Here is a 15,730-nt window from a genome sequence, read left to right on the forward strand (position 1 = left end):
TAGTTGTCATTTTGTTCCACCGGACACGAAAAATAGATTGATCCGACTCGTGGTCCGTCGCTGCCGTTTCGTCGCCAATCGCGCGAATTGTTCGCTCGTGCCTTGCGAGCAGGTAAATCGCTCCCCGTTGTTGCCGTTGTCGCCGTCGCCGTCGTCGTCGCGCTCGTCGATTCTCGCGAAAATAAATTTTGCAAAATGCTCGCGCGCGCGGCCGTTTAAACGCCGGGAATTTTGGGAATACTTTACGGCCCGCGTGCGATCCGATATTTGTGAAATATGAGCGATACGGGACTCGAGCGTAGGGGATGCTAGGGGATTAAAAAAATGCGCAAGAATGATCGTGACGGTCGACTGAGCTTGATGTGTTGCAAACGTGGATGAATCGCAAACGCGAGATAATCGGTGCCTCGCAATTCGAAAGTACCACGTGCGTGTAAAAGGACAATGGAATAAATTCGCGATAATTTTGAAAATTTTTCCAACAGAAATAATCGGCCAAAGGTAACAATCAGAGCTAATTGCGAGAGAGAACCGCGCCGAAACGGTTTATATCAATATGCATTTATCGCACGAACGACAGCGCTGATTTATGCACAGAGGCAAATAGCTTCAAAAAAGGACAGCCTGCGCGCGAAACGTTCGTAAAATTGATCGGCGAGAAGCGTGCGCGCGCGCCAGGTCTGGCCGGCTGATTGTAAATTGTAAGCAATTTCGTAATTGCGTGGACAAAGCAATTAAGCCATTTGACCGACCGTGTATGAGGCGAGGTGCTCCGTGACAAATACATTGGCTGACGTTATAACCGCGCAAACAGAGAGCGATAATGCAATTTGGATAATACACGACGGCCGCGCGCGTGCACCAGGTGTAACGCGGGGATGAGCGTAAACACGCGCGAACCGCGCAACAAAGTTGGATCACTTGATGAAAATCGACGGCTGCAAAAGGCCAAATGTTATTCCACCGACGTGCGCGCGTACGCGCACCCCCTCCGCAAAACGTAAAACTGAAAATCCACCGCGACGTGACTGCAACGTTTTTCGTAGCCGTGAGTGCGCTCGTATTTTTATTGCGACGTGAGCGCATTGTGCATACGACCGATTTGCAACGGCGAGCGCATCCACGTGCATACATATTTTTATATTTTTACGAATTTATTATGCCCCGCTTGGACAACGAGGGCAACGATGAGCATCGACGAGAACAACGTTCCATTAATAAATTATTTGAGAACATTTACCATCGCGAATACTCGCGCGCGAAAAACTCCATTCCGCTCTTAATCGCGCGGACGACTAATTTTATTCACCGAGCGCGAAATTTCACCCCCAAACCACCACCATCCGCCTTAAGCATTCCCGCCGTTATGGAACGCGCCATTATCTCGGGACTTCGAAGCTCGTCATTCTCGTTTCTACTAAATTCCATCGTCGAACCCCGAGAGGATAGAATGAAGGAGCGAAGAAGCGAGGAACAGAGGAATAATAACGTGGTACTAGCTGTTTCTTAATTTCGCCGAATGCCGAAAAGCGAAGACCGCGCCGAGAGCGCGCCGTTCGGGATTCCACGGCGTCGTCAGGTTGGAATTTTTTTCGTCGAATCCGGGCAATCCCAGCGCAGCTGGTATAAAACTCCGCGAAATGATCCATAAAATTGAACATTTCTGCAATATAAGTACGCACATTCAGGTGCGGTCGCATTCAGCCGGATCCACCGGCTGAATGCCGGTGCTTTTACCGACGACGATGCGGAGATGGCGAAACGGACAACGGTAGGAAGGTGAACAGCAGAGATCCTCAAGTAAGAAATTGAACACCATATGTTTGGTCCGCCATATTTTGCAGGACTTGTTTAAGATAGAGTGAGATAGATTATACATAAGATAGAATGATATTCACGGAGAAAAGCTTACTCGGTCTTATGCATCTCTATATCTTATTCTATCTTAAAAAGGTCTTGAAAAATATGGTGGACCAGTCAAAAATCTAAACGATGTCCAATCTCTTATTTGAGGATATCTAGTATACGGGACTTTTGCGGATGGAAAGAGGGAGAAAAGCATGCGAGAGGCGACAAGAGGGTGCTCTCGGCGGAGACAACACGCATCGAGCGCGTATACGATCCCGGGGAACAATTTTAACGCAAATGAGAAATTCTCTCTCTCGCCATACGATAAACAATCGAGATAAAGGATTTATGGTCGCGCGGGAAACAGCTGCCATAAAAGTCTCGGGCTGTTTCCAATCTGTCAACTCTCGGTGCCACGAAGTCGGAGCGAGATAGAGGGCCGGGTCGCCTCTCGCCACCCTCTTCCCACCGCTGCTGGAGCTCGCCGTTTTCGCCTATCGCAGATATCGACGGCGGCGATGGACTGTATCTGCGTACACGTATGTTATATTTACTCGCGTTGTTCGCTAGCAATCACGGTATTGGATGTTTTCCGCGCTGGGACCCGTTATTGTTACGTCAGCAAAAAATGTTACGCCAATTGTACACTGTTATCTTTCTCATCTTTAAGATCATCAAATCTGTTTGATTTTTGCAACTATATGGGAATAAATATTATTTTATAGAATAGTAATAGAATAGAATAGAATATAAAATATGTATTATAATGGAATATGAAATTAATTAATGCACTATGCGTGTTCCTATAATACATGTGATAATGTAATATGATCTTACACTCTAAAAAATATAGGTGAGAATTTATTACCATGCGGTGTTTGCATAATAAGTATCTATACATTATATAGTTGGTATTAACTCCAACTTGATGCGGATTTAACACTATGGATTTTAATTCGTAACATTAAAAAAAAGTGTTTATTATTGTTAAAGTCTTATTATTGTTAAAAAAAGTGTTTAATTTTAAGATATTAAATATTTTATTCTTGTCTCCATTTTTTAAACACATAGAGCCGGTTGTTCTATTTTCGAATAAACTATGTGATAATTTATCTACTGAATAAACAAAAGGGTGAAAAAGTAAGAGCATAAGAGAAGAAAATAAGACAGTGAGCTAAAGTTTACTGAAAGATGGAATGCAGCCTTAAAGATGTTTTAATTTTAAACTTTTTCAATAAACAAAACACTATGTTTGTATTTAAAACACTATGTGTTTTGTTTATTAAAAAAGTTTAAAATAAAAATATCTTTAAGGGAATCCTAAAGAACGACCAAAAATTTCGAAATTGATATATTTTTTACCATTTCTTAGTGTAACATGGCGTCTCAAGCTGTTAAGTCGTGACAACATTTGCTTCATACGAAAGTTTTGCAACCTGTACTTATGAAATAGTGATCTACAAACACGTAGTTTGCGAACAAATAACGTCGAATTCTTAGAATTAGTCTTAGACGCTTTATCGCGACGAATTTGTTATACGAAAATTGACACGAATGTGCGACTGAATGTATCATAGATTGCGTGAGATATTGGTGTGATAGTATATAAAGACATGTCGATGCGCTGGAAAAACTGCGACATCATAGTGACTTTGTCGGAGTTCGAGCTTTACTTTAGGATCCCCTTAAGTGTTTAAAAAAGATGGAGATGAGAATAAAACGTTTCAGTATCTTAAAACTAAAACACTTCTTTTACTGTTATTTATTCAAAACACAAAAGCGTGTTAAGTATAATCAATTTTCTTAAATATCCACAAGTTGGAAATTTTGCTGGTGCGAATTCGCACCCAGGTATTACTTACGGGTTAAATTCATACCATGAGCATGATGGTGCTGACATAAACACTAGGGATTTTAAATTCACAGTGTTAATGTTAACATCAACACGATGAAAAGTTACATAAAACACATAACAAGATGAAAATTATACGACACCAACATGGTATGGATTTAACATCACGTTTATATTATGATGGTGTTGGGTTTATATTAACTTCTTCATTACGGTATGAGTTGTATTAACACTGCATATGATGTTGAATCCACACTCATATTTTTTTAAGAATGTATTTATTATAAAATCTTAGTCCTAATCATTAAAAATATCTTATTTTATTATACTTTCGCCGTTATATTAATCGTTATAATAATACTCGCGGGAAGGTTGGATGTCTTAATTCATCTCGTGTGAATTAAGGATTTTCGCGAATCTTACTCCGCTTGATTCCGTTCGTACGCGTGACATCCCCTTAATAATATGAAATGTCGTCCTTAATATTTAGGACGGAGCATTTATAATACCGCAATACTGGAAATTATTATATTTCCGGAGTGCAGAGTATAATAATGATTTCCAGTACTAAGGTATTGTATAAACGCTCCGCCCTAAATATTAAGGACGACATCTTGCGCCTTTGAGGAGGATGTCACACGCGTACGGGCGGAATCAAGAGCGGGTAAGATTCGGAACTCTGTCGAATTCTCACGGGACGAATTAAGGCATGCGGCCTTCCCGCGCGTATTAACGGCGGAACTATGGTGTGCGCGTTAATGGATGTTTAAATTATGCATTCGCGCCTCGCGCTCTCCCGCGCCGCGTCAGCCGTCTAATTAGTTATTTATACATTCCAAGCGGGCGTGAGTTAGTGTCAATGATTAAGAAGGCACCGAGCGAAAAGCGGAAGTTTCGCGCCGAGTATTTAACTTTGGGCGAGAGTGAATTGTACCGTGGGAAACGACGTAGCGTGAGGGGGTACGAACGGGGAACGAGGAAGAAATCGGGAGTGCGCGAGTAGCGGAAGAAACAGAAGTCCCGTAGCAATGTTGTACACGGAGTATCCAGCGGGGGATAGTTTTTCGCGTTTATGCGAATTTAAAGGATCCTCCCTTAAGACTAGCCTCCCGCGAGGATTGAAGACAGTAGAGACAGTCTGGAAATTTCAACTCTGTCTCCTGTCGCCGACTCGAGACTTTATAATGTTGGTTTAATTGTATCTCGCTCACAGATTGTTGGATAATTAGTACTTGTCGTTCGGCGGCGAGAGACTCGTTAAAATGTGATTATCGCGCTTGCGTGATATCAGGGATAAAGAGTCGCTTCGATTTCGGTTGTTCGTAATTGAGTTGCACGAGATGTACCTCTCGAGGCAGCATGGTAAATGCGCAAAAAATCGAAGGCACATAAAGCACTTTATGCATCGATGCCCATCTAGAGAAGCGAAATTGAAATTGCGCGAATATAAGTGCTTTATGATGCATGCTGTACCTGTAGTTTTCCACGTTACGAAAGTTCGATGAACTAAAATTACACATTATGGCGCATTACTTCTTCTCGCTGTAAACGGCGACATTATGAGATTGATGGAGAGGAATAGCCATGAATAGTACTCTATAGCTAAGGTTAAAGTTCGTAATTCTACTAATTTTCATCTTCTTGTAATTTCAAAATGATTTCCATTTTATCTTTATTTACGTAGAATGACCTTTATGTAAAAAACGGACAAATATTTTTCAAGCAGTAATCTGTCTCAGATTTAACGAAAAATGATATATATATATATACATATGAACAACAAGTTTTCATAACAATAAAGAGTTATAAATATTTCAGTATTTTTTAATTAATGTAATCTAAGATGATTTTTCTATTTTATGCTTATTCACATAGAATACATTTTATGAAAAAAAACGTGATGAATTTTACAAGCAATGATCTATCTCAGATTTAACGAAAAATAATATATATGAGCAACAGGTTTTACACAACAATGAAGAATTATAAATATTTCAATATTTTTGGATTAATGTATCAAAATTTTTGCATACTGCATATTTAATTTTTAAACCATAATTTTCCTACGGATCTGTACATGCCGATGAATCTTCCACCCGCAAAGTCATGAAGCGTCTCATCTATCGCAATGGTTTCATTTCGCCGTCACGGGGAAAGAAAAAATATGAGAAGAAAATAAGTGCACGTGTGTAACCGCAGTTTCGCCGAGATCATGAACCACGGACAGGAGTCAGTCTCATCATTAAAAGGCAAGGTAGCGAGAAGGGCTCGAAGGAAAATAGAAAAGCACGAGACCCTTTTGGGCACCTGTTTGACATGCCTCTCTCGTCTACCCACCTCGTCTTATTTTTTCCTATCCCTATTTCTCTTCCTCGACTACTTCTCGTCCCACCGTCAGTGCTTTCCTTCGCCTCGCTGTGCTCCTCACCTAGTGCTCCATCTCGTTTTTCTCGTCGGATTCCGCGGTGTTCCGTCCTCGTAGCGGTCCTTTCGCCCTTCCGTATCCGGTTTGAGGGGTTGAAACCGACAAAATTAAGAAACCGCGTCACGCAGCAGCACCCATTACCGCGAGGTAAACATACGACTCGCGTACACGCGCGGAATATTACGCAGGTGATTTAAAAAAAAGAGAAGCAATCACATTGGTTGCCTCATGAAGGAGCAATGGCTTTAATCCCCTAATCGGATTCTCTCGTTAATCGTGCCTCTTTTTTCCACGTCCTTTAAACTAGCGGCGTGCAAAATGTCATAACTTTAAGCTCAAGCTCGGCTGAAAAACTAGAAGTTCGAACTCTGTCAGGCTCAAGCTTTCAGGCTCGAGCTTCTGCCTAGTCTGAAGCTCGATATGGCTTAAGATGTTTTGAATCGAGACAGTCAATGTTTCTTGAAATCGATATTTTAAAACAATAGCATCGCATGAATATAAGATGTGTTCAAAAAGACGTTATTACTATTATTAGTGCTATTGTGTACTGTCTCGAGTACTTGAACGGCTAGAATTCATATTGAGCCTCTCGAGCCTAATAAGCTCAATGAGCTAAATTCAGGCTTTTTTCCCCACTCGGCCTAGTAGAACATCAAGCCTGAGAAATATAGAACTATCGAGCTCGAGTCCGAGTTGAAGACATTTTACAGACCTCTACGTTAAACGTTGCGGCGTCGTGTTTTGATCGAATTCCCAAACAGCTGATTGTAGTTTTCTCTCAAAAAAAAAGCAGAAAAAAAATTACAACAGTGACAAGAGAAGCGAAAGAAATTACAGAGCGCAAACATATTTCATGCGTGCATTTAAAAAATATACATATATATGTATATGCAAAGTTATATATGTACTTATGTTTCAATTTCAGTCGTAAGTTGAATAATAATTATATAATACTAAATCTATTGTTTTTGTCCCTTTTAGTAATATATTATATTGCTAGCTATTCTACATGGACATAAATAATTATAAGAGGTTATGTGAAAATATAAATTAATATCCGGTTGCACTAAAATAAATTACTTTAATCTCAATTCATCTTACTCTTCATTTTTTTCTAATTTTTAATACATACCGGCCATAAGTCCGAGAATCCGTTAAGTATTTATAAGTAAAAGGATGCGTGTACCTATAATGTACTGAGTATACAATACTTTATATTACTGTGTACATGTTATTTTATTACTTTACTGAAACATGATAACCTGATTATGATGTTATACATTAAACGTCCTTTTGTTTCTAATTGACGCGTGTTATGATATAATATTTAAATTTTTATTTAGAAATATCACAAATTATATTGTAGTGTTTAGTCTCTTGTATTAATACGCAACTTATCTTTTCCAGTATTTCATTTACATATAGCAATATTAATTAAGGATATTGTCTGATTAGAGAATATTGATCATTTCTATTCAAATATTATTGTATACTTCGCATAAACATAAAGCCAAACGATATATGGTATGTGTACTCTATAATCTGAAATCTGAATAATGGATATGCACTAGTAATCTGATAATAATTAATTAATTAAGAGTAAGCGGAGCTTATATTTCAGTAGCGTAAAATGTGAGCTTTGATATAGAGACGAGAGATACGTGTCTATATTTGTGAATCAAATATAGTGTCATCTCAGATAACTTGTTTCATGTAATTCTCTTATTACAATAAACCATATTTTTAATATTATAATAAATCATATTTTTAATTGAAGAATATTGCAAAAATTACTAAAAAGTTTATGGCACTTAACTAATTGACTTCAGCACATAAACATGATAAACATAGTTATATTGCCCCGTTGTAATGCAATAATATGTCTTGTAGGTCAGACTTTATTTCTTTACGAACAAGAACAAGTAGAACATTGCTTTCTGAAATGAAGTTCTCAGAAAGTTAAAATTCGTACTATATATATAAATACTTATTTAATTCCTACGCGCTCTCATTGCGAGCTGATCGTTAAATTCTTGTCATGGAACTTTGTAATTACTTGGGAAAACTTCTTGCTCGAACCGTGGACTCTCCCCTCTCCTAAGATATGTCATTTTTAAAGGTTTTCATTTTCATAACTATAGTTTCCATGTGGAAATATACATATTTTTTTATAATATTATCTTATATTTTCAAATACAGGTAGAATATTTTTTCATCGCTTACTCACGTGATATAGTTACTCATTGTTTTACTAAAACATAAATAATTTTAACTATTTCACTCTATTCATTATTATCAATTATTATTATACTTCTTTTAACTCTGAACTGTCACTTAAATATTACGCTTCCTGCGTCTTTGTTGCCGAAAATGTCACCGCTCTTGAGCAAAAGATTAACTGTCGTTCGTATCCCCGTACTACTCGTCCTGTCGTGCCTCTCTTCTGTCTCTCTCCCTTCTCTCTATCCTTCCCTCGTCCTCTCGCTCTTTGTGTCATCAAATCTCAGAACGGTTGCATTAGTTTCACAAACATTTGCCGACTGCGCCTCCCCCAGAGGGAGAAGAACGGTGAAGGGAGGGGACAGAGACACGGGAAAGTGCAATATTGAATTCCCGCAAGGCCCGCGGGGTCACCGTCCTCCTGACAAATCTACGTCGCCGAGATCAGAGAGGTCCATGTCGTCTATATAAATTTAATAACACGAAATGACGTGACCTCCGGGAGACCTCTTGCTCGGCACGCACCACGAACGCATCAATACTGCAAAACGTTTGCATCCACACCCTCGTCCACGTGTCATTCGCGACGCTTCCGTGCACAGAAGATACCACTCGTAAAACTGATTTAAGATATATGACGGTCGGAGGAGGAAAAAAAAATTGGCTCCCCGGTCGCGTTGCGGTGTGTTTAATGGAAATGGAGGCTCTCAGGAAAGTATCTGAACGTACCGAATACGCGGTATATATGAGCTTCCATATTGTTAGGAAGGGAGAAGTTAATAAATGTTGTACGTTTCGCCGGCCTTTTTGCCAATGAGTACAATGAGCAAATGCTGGTGCTGTGCGTTTAAAAAGCGAGCTTTTCTCTCTCTCTCTCTCTCTCTCTCTCCCTCTCTCGATGCATTCGGATATGGTGATAAAAATCTGCCGCCTGATATAGTTTCGTGCTTCGCCGATCGTCGACCCGGTGTGCTTTTAGAGTGTTTCTCTTTTTTTGTTAAAAGTTCGCGTGCACACAGGACCCAGCGAAATAGCACTTTCGAGCATGTATAGTATGTGTCGCGCGTTAAAGCTTTAGACCAGCAAAATGACCGCACCCTGCTTCTTTTCTCCGTCTCTCTTTTTCTCTCCTTTAGACTCTTTTAATAATTGGAAGCGTTATCAGTCGATGATAATAGCGCGCAAAATAAGAAGCCAGCTCTGATTTCTTACTTGAATTCCGCGATCGCGCGTTCCTTCCCGTTTGAAATCGATTTCCTATAATAAATACCTCCACTCGACCCGGGTTGGTACTCGAGATCGTCCACGGTACGATGTAATTTCTCACCGCGTCCAGCCGCTATGGATTATTTTATGCAAATGCGGAATTGAAAGTGGTGCTCGGCGCGCCCGTCCCTCCGTGCCTTTCCGTTGGTCCAGCCTTTATTAATTCTTCAGATAACGCGACCGAGCGGAAGAGAGAGGGAATTGATGAGTGGATAGTAATCTAATTTGCCGTGGAATGTCTGACGGCGCGATTATGCGCGGCGCCTTTTTAATAAATTTACATAGAAACAAGTAATATAAGACGAATCCGCACAGACTTTAATCATAATAACCACGGCGATGTAACTCACAGTCCGTACAAAATATTCCAAAAGCGTCAGATGCTTCTTATTGTCCAATTATTGATCAATTAAAAATTAATTTTTTTCTTAGCAAAATTTTAAACGAAAAGTTGCCTCCTCCGCCAAAAATTGTTAATTTTATATACGATACATCATCCATCGCGTCCCTTTGGACCCATTATATTTATGATCCCGCCGAGATACACACTGCCATATGCGCACCGCCGCACCATATTGAATTTGAGAATGCGCGCCGTCGGATTGAATTCCGAAGTTCTAAAAGGGCGGCGTGGAAAAAGGGCGCAATGCAAATTTTATTTTCCTTCGCGATTTGCATACGCGTGAGCGACGATAAAATTTCATCCGTTTACATAATAGCGTGTCGTGCGGCCGCGTAAATATTGGAGCGACTCGTGACTTATCCTCGAGATTGTTATTTTTCTTTAGTACTTACGATGATTGCCGGTCTAATATTAATTAAAATAATGAAAGTGGTAAAAATATCATACTTAACCTTTAGAGAACCAGCTGGGTATCCATTTTTTAAATCTTAAAGCTTTTTTTGAGTAAGAATAATTTATTGTATTCTTTACTTTGACACAAATATGACATTATTTCAGACACCACATAGTGGCTCCTCGTTCTATAAGGTCAATTCAAAAGATTAAAAATGCTGTAACTTAAGCGAATAAATTATTATCAAGGCCACTAAACTGGAAATCAGGGAAATTAGGGAGAAGTTAGAGAATTTTGCAAAATTTTCTGAAAAATTGAAATTCCTGGTTTTAAAGAAGCTTAATACAGATACATTACATGCATCCTACAAAGTTTTGGAATATTACCGATTAAATGAAAGCATCAGTAATAACAATAATTTAAATTGCTATGTTAAATTGTTCTCTCAACAAAATATTTGACAAAAAATTTCAAAATATTATCAAAAGCATGGAAAAATCATGAAATTTTGTCCGGAAATCAGGAAAAAGTTATCAGGAATTTATTCGCTTGTTTGTAACGACCCGTGAAAAGAGTGAACATTAGTCCATTTTTTGCTGCTTTTTTATCTACGGAAATAAAATTTGAAAATTGCCTTTAATCTATAGTATTATTTAGTTTTTTCACTTTTCCTCAACAATATCACCTTATGAACAAATATCGCTCTTAAAATTTTTTGTATTCTTACTTTCTGACAGTAACATTGCCGTCTGCAGGAACAACAGGCGCGTGGTGACTTCACGCACGTGCGACGAACTCCCCGGGCGTCCCTTCCAGAACGAAGCAATGTAAGCGCGCAACGAGTCGACTGCCGGAGAGCAGTCCCTCCCGTCAGGGGGATGCGAAGGGAGAAAATAAGAAGAGGCGACGGAGGCGGCACGTTGCATCCTCTTGAAACACGAGAACAAGCGGGTGTAACGCGCGATAACACCGCACGTACAATGTGCCGGATGATGCCACGCCGACGTGGCGTCTAGGGAGATTGCCGGGCCAATAATGCATTTCTCGCCCGGAAAAATCCAACAAAGAGTACGTTCGGCCCAGAGATTTAGTCATTTAAAATGCATAGAGTTCATAACTTATTCCCGGCCGACTGCCGCGCCGACCTACCCTCTCGTCGCTCCACTCTCATCGACAACGTGTTTTCATGTGCTCGTGATTCTCGCGTTTTCTTCGTCACCGCGCCGTCTCTTCCACCCGATCCAGCATCCGCGCGAAAACGCTGAAAATAAAATCGCAATGGAAAAATTCTGGGATGCTCTTATGGCGGTGTGAGGTTTTGTACCGGTGAGATTTGTGCCGCGCGAATTCTCGTTAGCGGTACATCGGCTTTCCATTTCGCCCGCGAATTCTGAAAATAACAGCGGTTGAACGTATCTCGCAGCATCGGGACACGGCGACTCGAATTTCGCGAGGCGAGTCACGCAGTAGGGTTGCGCGGCATATTCCTTTTGTCCCGCTCTTTTTCCCGTCCTCTTTGCGCAAACCCGAGGTCGCGTTGGTGTTTAACGACCGTGTTACAACCGGTAAGGTAGTCGCGACGAATGCAAAACTCCGGGCAGTAACGAGGGAAACGCGAGAAACTATAAAAACCAGTTAAAACGCCGAGGTGAGCGAAACTCGACGCGGAAACGCCAGTGAATTATTGCACTCCGCCGAGATTTTATATTTCTGTTACTCTCCCGCTTCGCGCCCCTCACATAATGGTTTAATTGGACTTGCACACACGTGTCTAACAATTAACCGCGTACGTGGAATGGGACGGAAGCTGCACGTTGCGCTCGCGCTCCCTCGAGGCCGCGGCCGCCACCACGCAACTAAATGTCACCATAAAGTCGAATTATTTTCAGATTAAGCCACTGCAAAAATATATTTTTTCCCAGCGGAATAGCCGAATGGTCCGTTGTTGGAGCGCTTTTCGTTCCGCTGCGGTTTCCTCGGTCAATGCGCGTTGTGTATCGTGTGCAGCCTCGCACTCGAAACGGCGCTTAGCGTTTCAGCTGGCTTCCGAAATCGATTTTGGGTATCCGCGACGTCGCAAGCGCGAGTGATTTCAGTCATACAAAATTTTTGTAACATTGAGTTATCGCATTTTTCCGTCAATAAATATTGAATCATACGAATGTTTACGCTGTATAATGGTGCCGATATTTCGACACTGTCGACAATGTTACCAACAATGATGTAGTAATGCGATAAATAGATCCATTCAATTATAAATCTCTTTGTTAAAAATTTGAAACTATTCAATTTTTTTTAATGTTATATCTGCAAATTTGGATTATTCTTATTAATTTTCCACCGATAATGTTGAACTTAAAGACACATTCAATTTTATAATTGTAAATTCTGGTAGAGTTTATGTCTGTAAAAAATAAGTAAAGTACAATACAGCTTCTATGATATAATAAAACTCGTTATTAAAACTTTTACAAATATGTAAGAATTTTTCAAGATTTTTATAAGTTCGGAATGCAATATCTGTACTAAAGTTTAAAGACTGCGATTGTGGACAAAGGATGAAAATTTCATATTGCTGACAGAAGGTTAGTATTCATTCTTTTTTAAATGAGTTATAACATTTTGATTTCTTGAAATTAATTAGTGCCTTTTAATTAATTAATAAATTAAATGCAGTTGAAAGAACGGTTTTGCTAAAATTCTTAAAAATTTAGTTAGATATGGATCTAAAAATAAACTTCGTTGATCTATTAAAATAATTATGTAGGATGCTCAATTTGATGCTTGAACGTCAATTTTTTGCAGCATTGCTCATCGTTCTTGAGTTTCTTACACAATTATTTTGATAAGTCAACAAAATTATTTTTAGATCTATATCTCCTTAAATTTTTAGATACTCCAACAAAATCGTTCTTTCCGTGTGTATTTTACAGCGTCAATAACTGTGTTACAGATTTTGGCGTCAGTTCCAAAGGATTAAGTTGATCTTAATACATATTTACTCGTACATTAACACACCATAACCGTAGCGTAATTTGATACATTGTCTATATTTACACGACTCGATTTACGCTGAAGATATAACATCGATATTATGAAACAATCACAGTCATTCCATTCTTCAGAAGAACAGCTATGATTGGCCAGTTTTATAACATCAATGTTATAATCAAGCCATGTAAACGTAGTCATTATCGTAATTATCGACACTTAATTACAACCTACAATCCTATTTTTATTTCATTCACATTTCCAATAATTATCGCAATTTAACGTTACATAATACATTACTTATGCCTGGTTTATGCTTCGGTCTTAAATCCTAAAATTCAGTCAATAGGGCTGCCAGTCTTAATTGGTGGTCCTAATTAAAAATCTGTATTCCATTGGCTGAATTTTAGGATTTTAGGGTTAAGATCGAAGCATAAATCAGGCATTAGTTATAAAAATACTAAATTTCTGTAGAGCAATTATTTACATGGAATTTTTCAATGCAATATTCAAAGCTACGTATACAGAAACATAAAAAGCAAGTTTCCTCAAACGACGCTGAATTAAAATTTTTCTCTCATGTGCGCGACTAGAGAAATTATGTATTTTATAATTTTACGTGGTTTCGCATGTGTCCAACGCAAATATTTTCTTCATTGTAATTTTAATTTTTATTTCTTGTGATTTTCTTACTCGTGTGGTTATCAAATGAAATAGTAACATTATAATCGATTATTTTTATTTAATAACAATTAATAATTTATAATACGGATGTGAAATTAATATGAACTCTTATCATCGAGAAGCAATCTGCATTCCAACGAAAACAGCATAATGTTCGTTATAGAAGACTATTTTCCATGGTCGTCTATTTACATATACGGAATACATTCTTCTTTGCTCGAAACTTTTCCGCCACATGAAAGCCACGAAATTTTCATTAAGACGAGATCCGTGATTACGACGCGAATCATTCCTCGGGGACTTGATCCTCGAGAGATTGCTACCCCGTTATTCTATTCCTACTCCGGCCATTTCTATCCTTGTCCTTCGCGATACAACCTGAGTGAGAACTCGTAAGCTCCCAGGCACTGTGCGATAGCGGGCACGGAGTTACCCAACGACGGGCAGGGTCGTGTCGACGGTAAAGCCCGAAGCAAACGTGGACACGATGGCTTGCACCCATAAACTCGAGGAGCGTAAAGGGATCGCGCATGAGCCAACGTGAGCACGATGCGAATGCAACTGTACCTACAACAGCCGTGTTGCTGCAGAGACATGCAACGCTGGCAAATGAACGACCGACCCGTGGAACAATGACTTTGTCGTTTCCTTCACCTTCGCACAGTTCCGGGACAGTTTTCGAGAGGATTTCAGCGTCCATAACTTTAAATAGGAAGCTATTCGACCGCTACTCGTCCGAGAAAGAAGGTGGACGAGGAGAAAGAGAAGCGAGAAGGGAACAAAGCAGAACGTGAAAGAAACTACGAATTGTGCTACCAAACGCTACACGCTTCAAAGTGAGTTTCTTCCAGGGCGATGCAGTTGGTACTGTTCGAATCCGTGGATTAAGGAACTTTCAGTATGGTAAGCAGTATAGCCTCAGCGAGTGAGGATGCTTGTGTGAATTATGGCAGATTTGCGTAATCGCGAGCTCTTCGGTCTCATTTAGCGAACAAAGTTCATTGCTCATTCAGGGGATGTCTAGTTACAGTGAAAACTTTCTCAATGATCCGTTTGATTTTATTCTTTAAGTTTACATCTTTCGTCTTTAGATTGTTCATACGACTCGATTTGTTAAAACATAATCAACATATTTCATGAAGAAAAGAAATATCAATTTTATTTTCTTGAAAGCAAGCAAAGATATTTTCTAAAATTAACTTGTACAGTTTAATTCAGTCAAACGTAAGTTGCAGTATAAGCTCTGTAAAAATTTTATTCGTTAAACAAATGAAAAATATTGTAAAAGCTTTACAAGCTGATATTTGTGGAATAAAATTTTCATATTCCAGCACGCTTTGGCAAAGATAACTTTTTTGAACTTGGGGTCAAGAGCCAAGGGATACGGCGCGGAACAGCTCTTAGAATAGGAATTCTGGAGGAGTGCCCTCTAAGTGGTAATTCCGTGTTTTCGCGACAGTTACTCTCCAAGTAACGCCAACAAGAATATTCAGTAACGGACGAGAACGAGAACTCATGTCTTACGGCATCCGGCAACATACTCTGTTCTACGACGGTTCTAAGAATGATTTAATAATGCGTTGGGCATTAGCTTGGGCAGAGTAACGTAAGCAGGGATAATCCTTTTAACCAGTTGTCTGGCAACCC

This window comes from Mycetomoellerius zeteki, unplaced genomic scaffold (assembly GCF_001594055.1).
Source record: "Mycetomoellerius zeteki isolate Tzet28-1 unplaced genomic scaffold, Tzet1.0 scaffold52, whole genome shotgun sequence".
NCBI lineage: Eukaryota > Metazoa > Arthropoda > Insecta > Hymenoptera > Formicidae > Mycetomoellerius > Mycetomoellerius zeteki.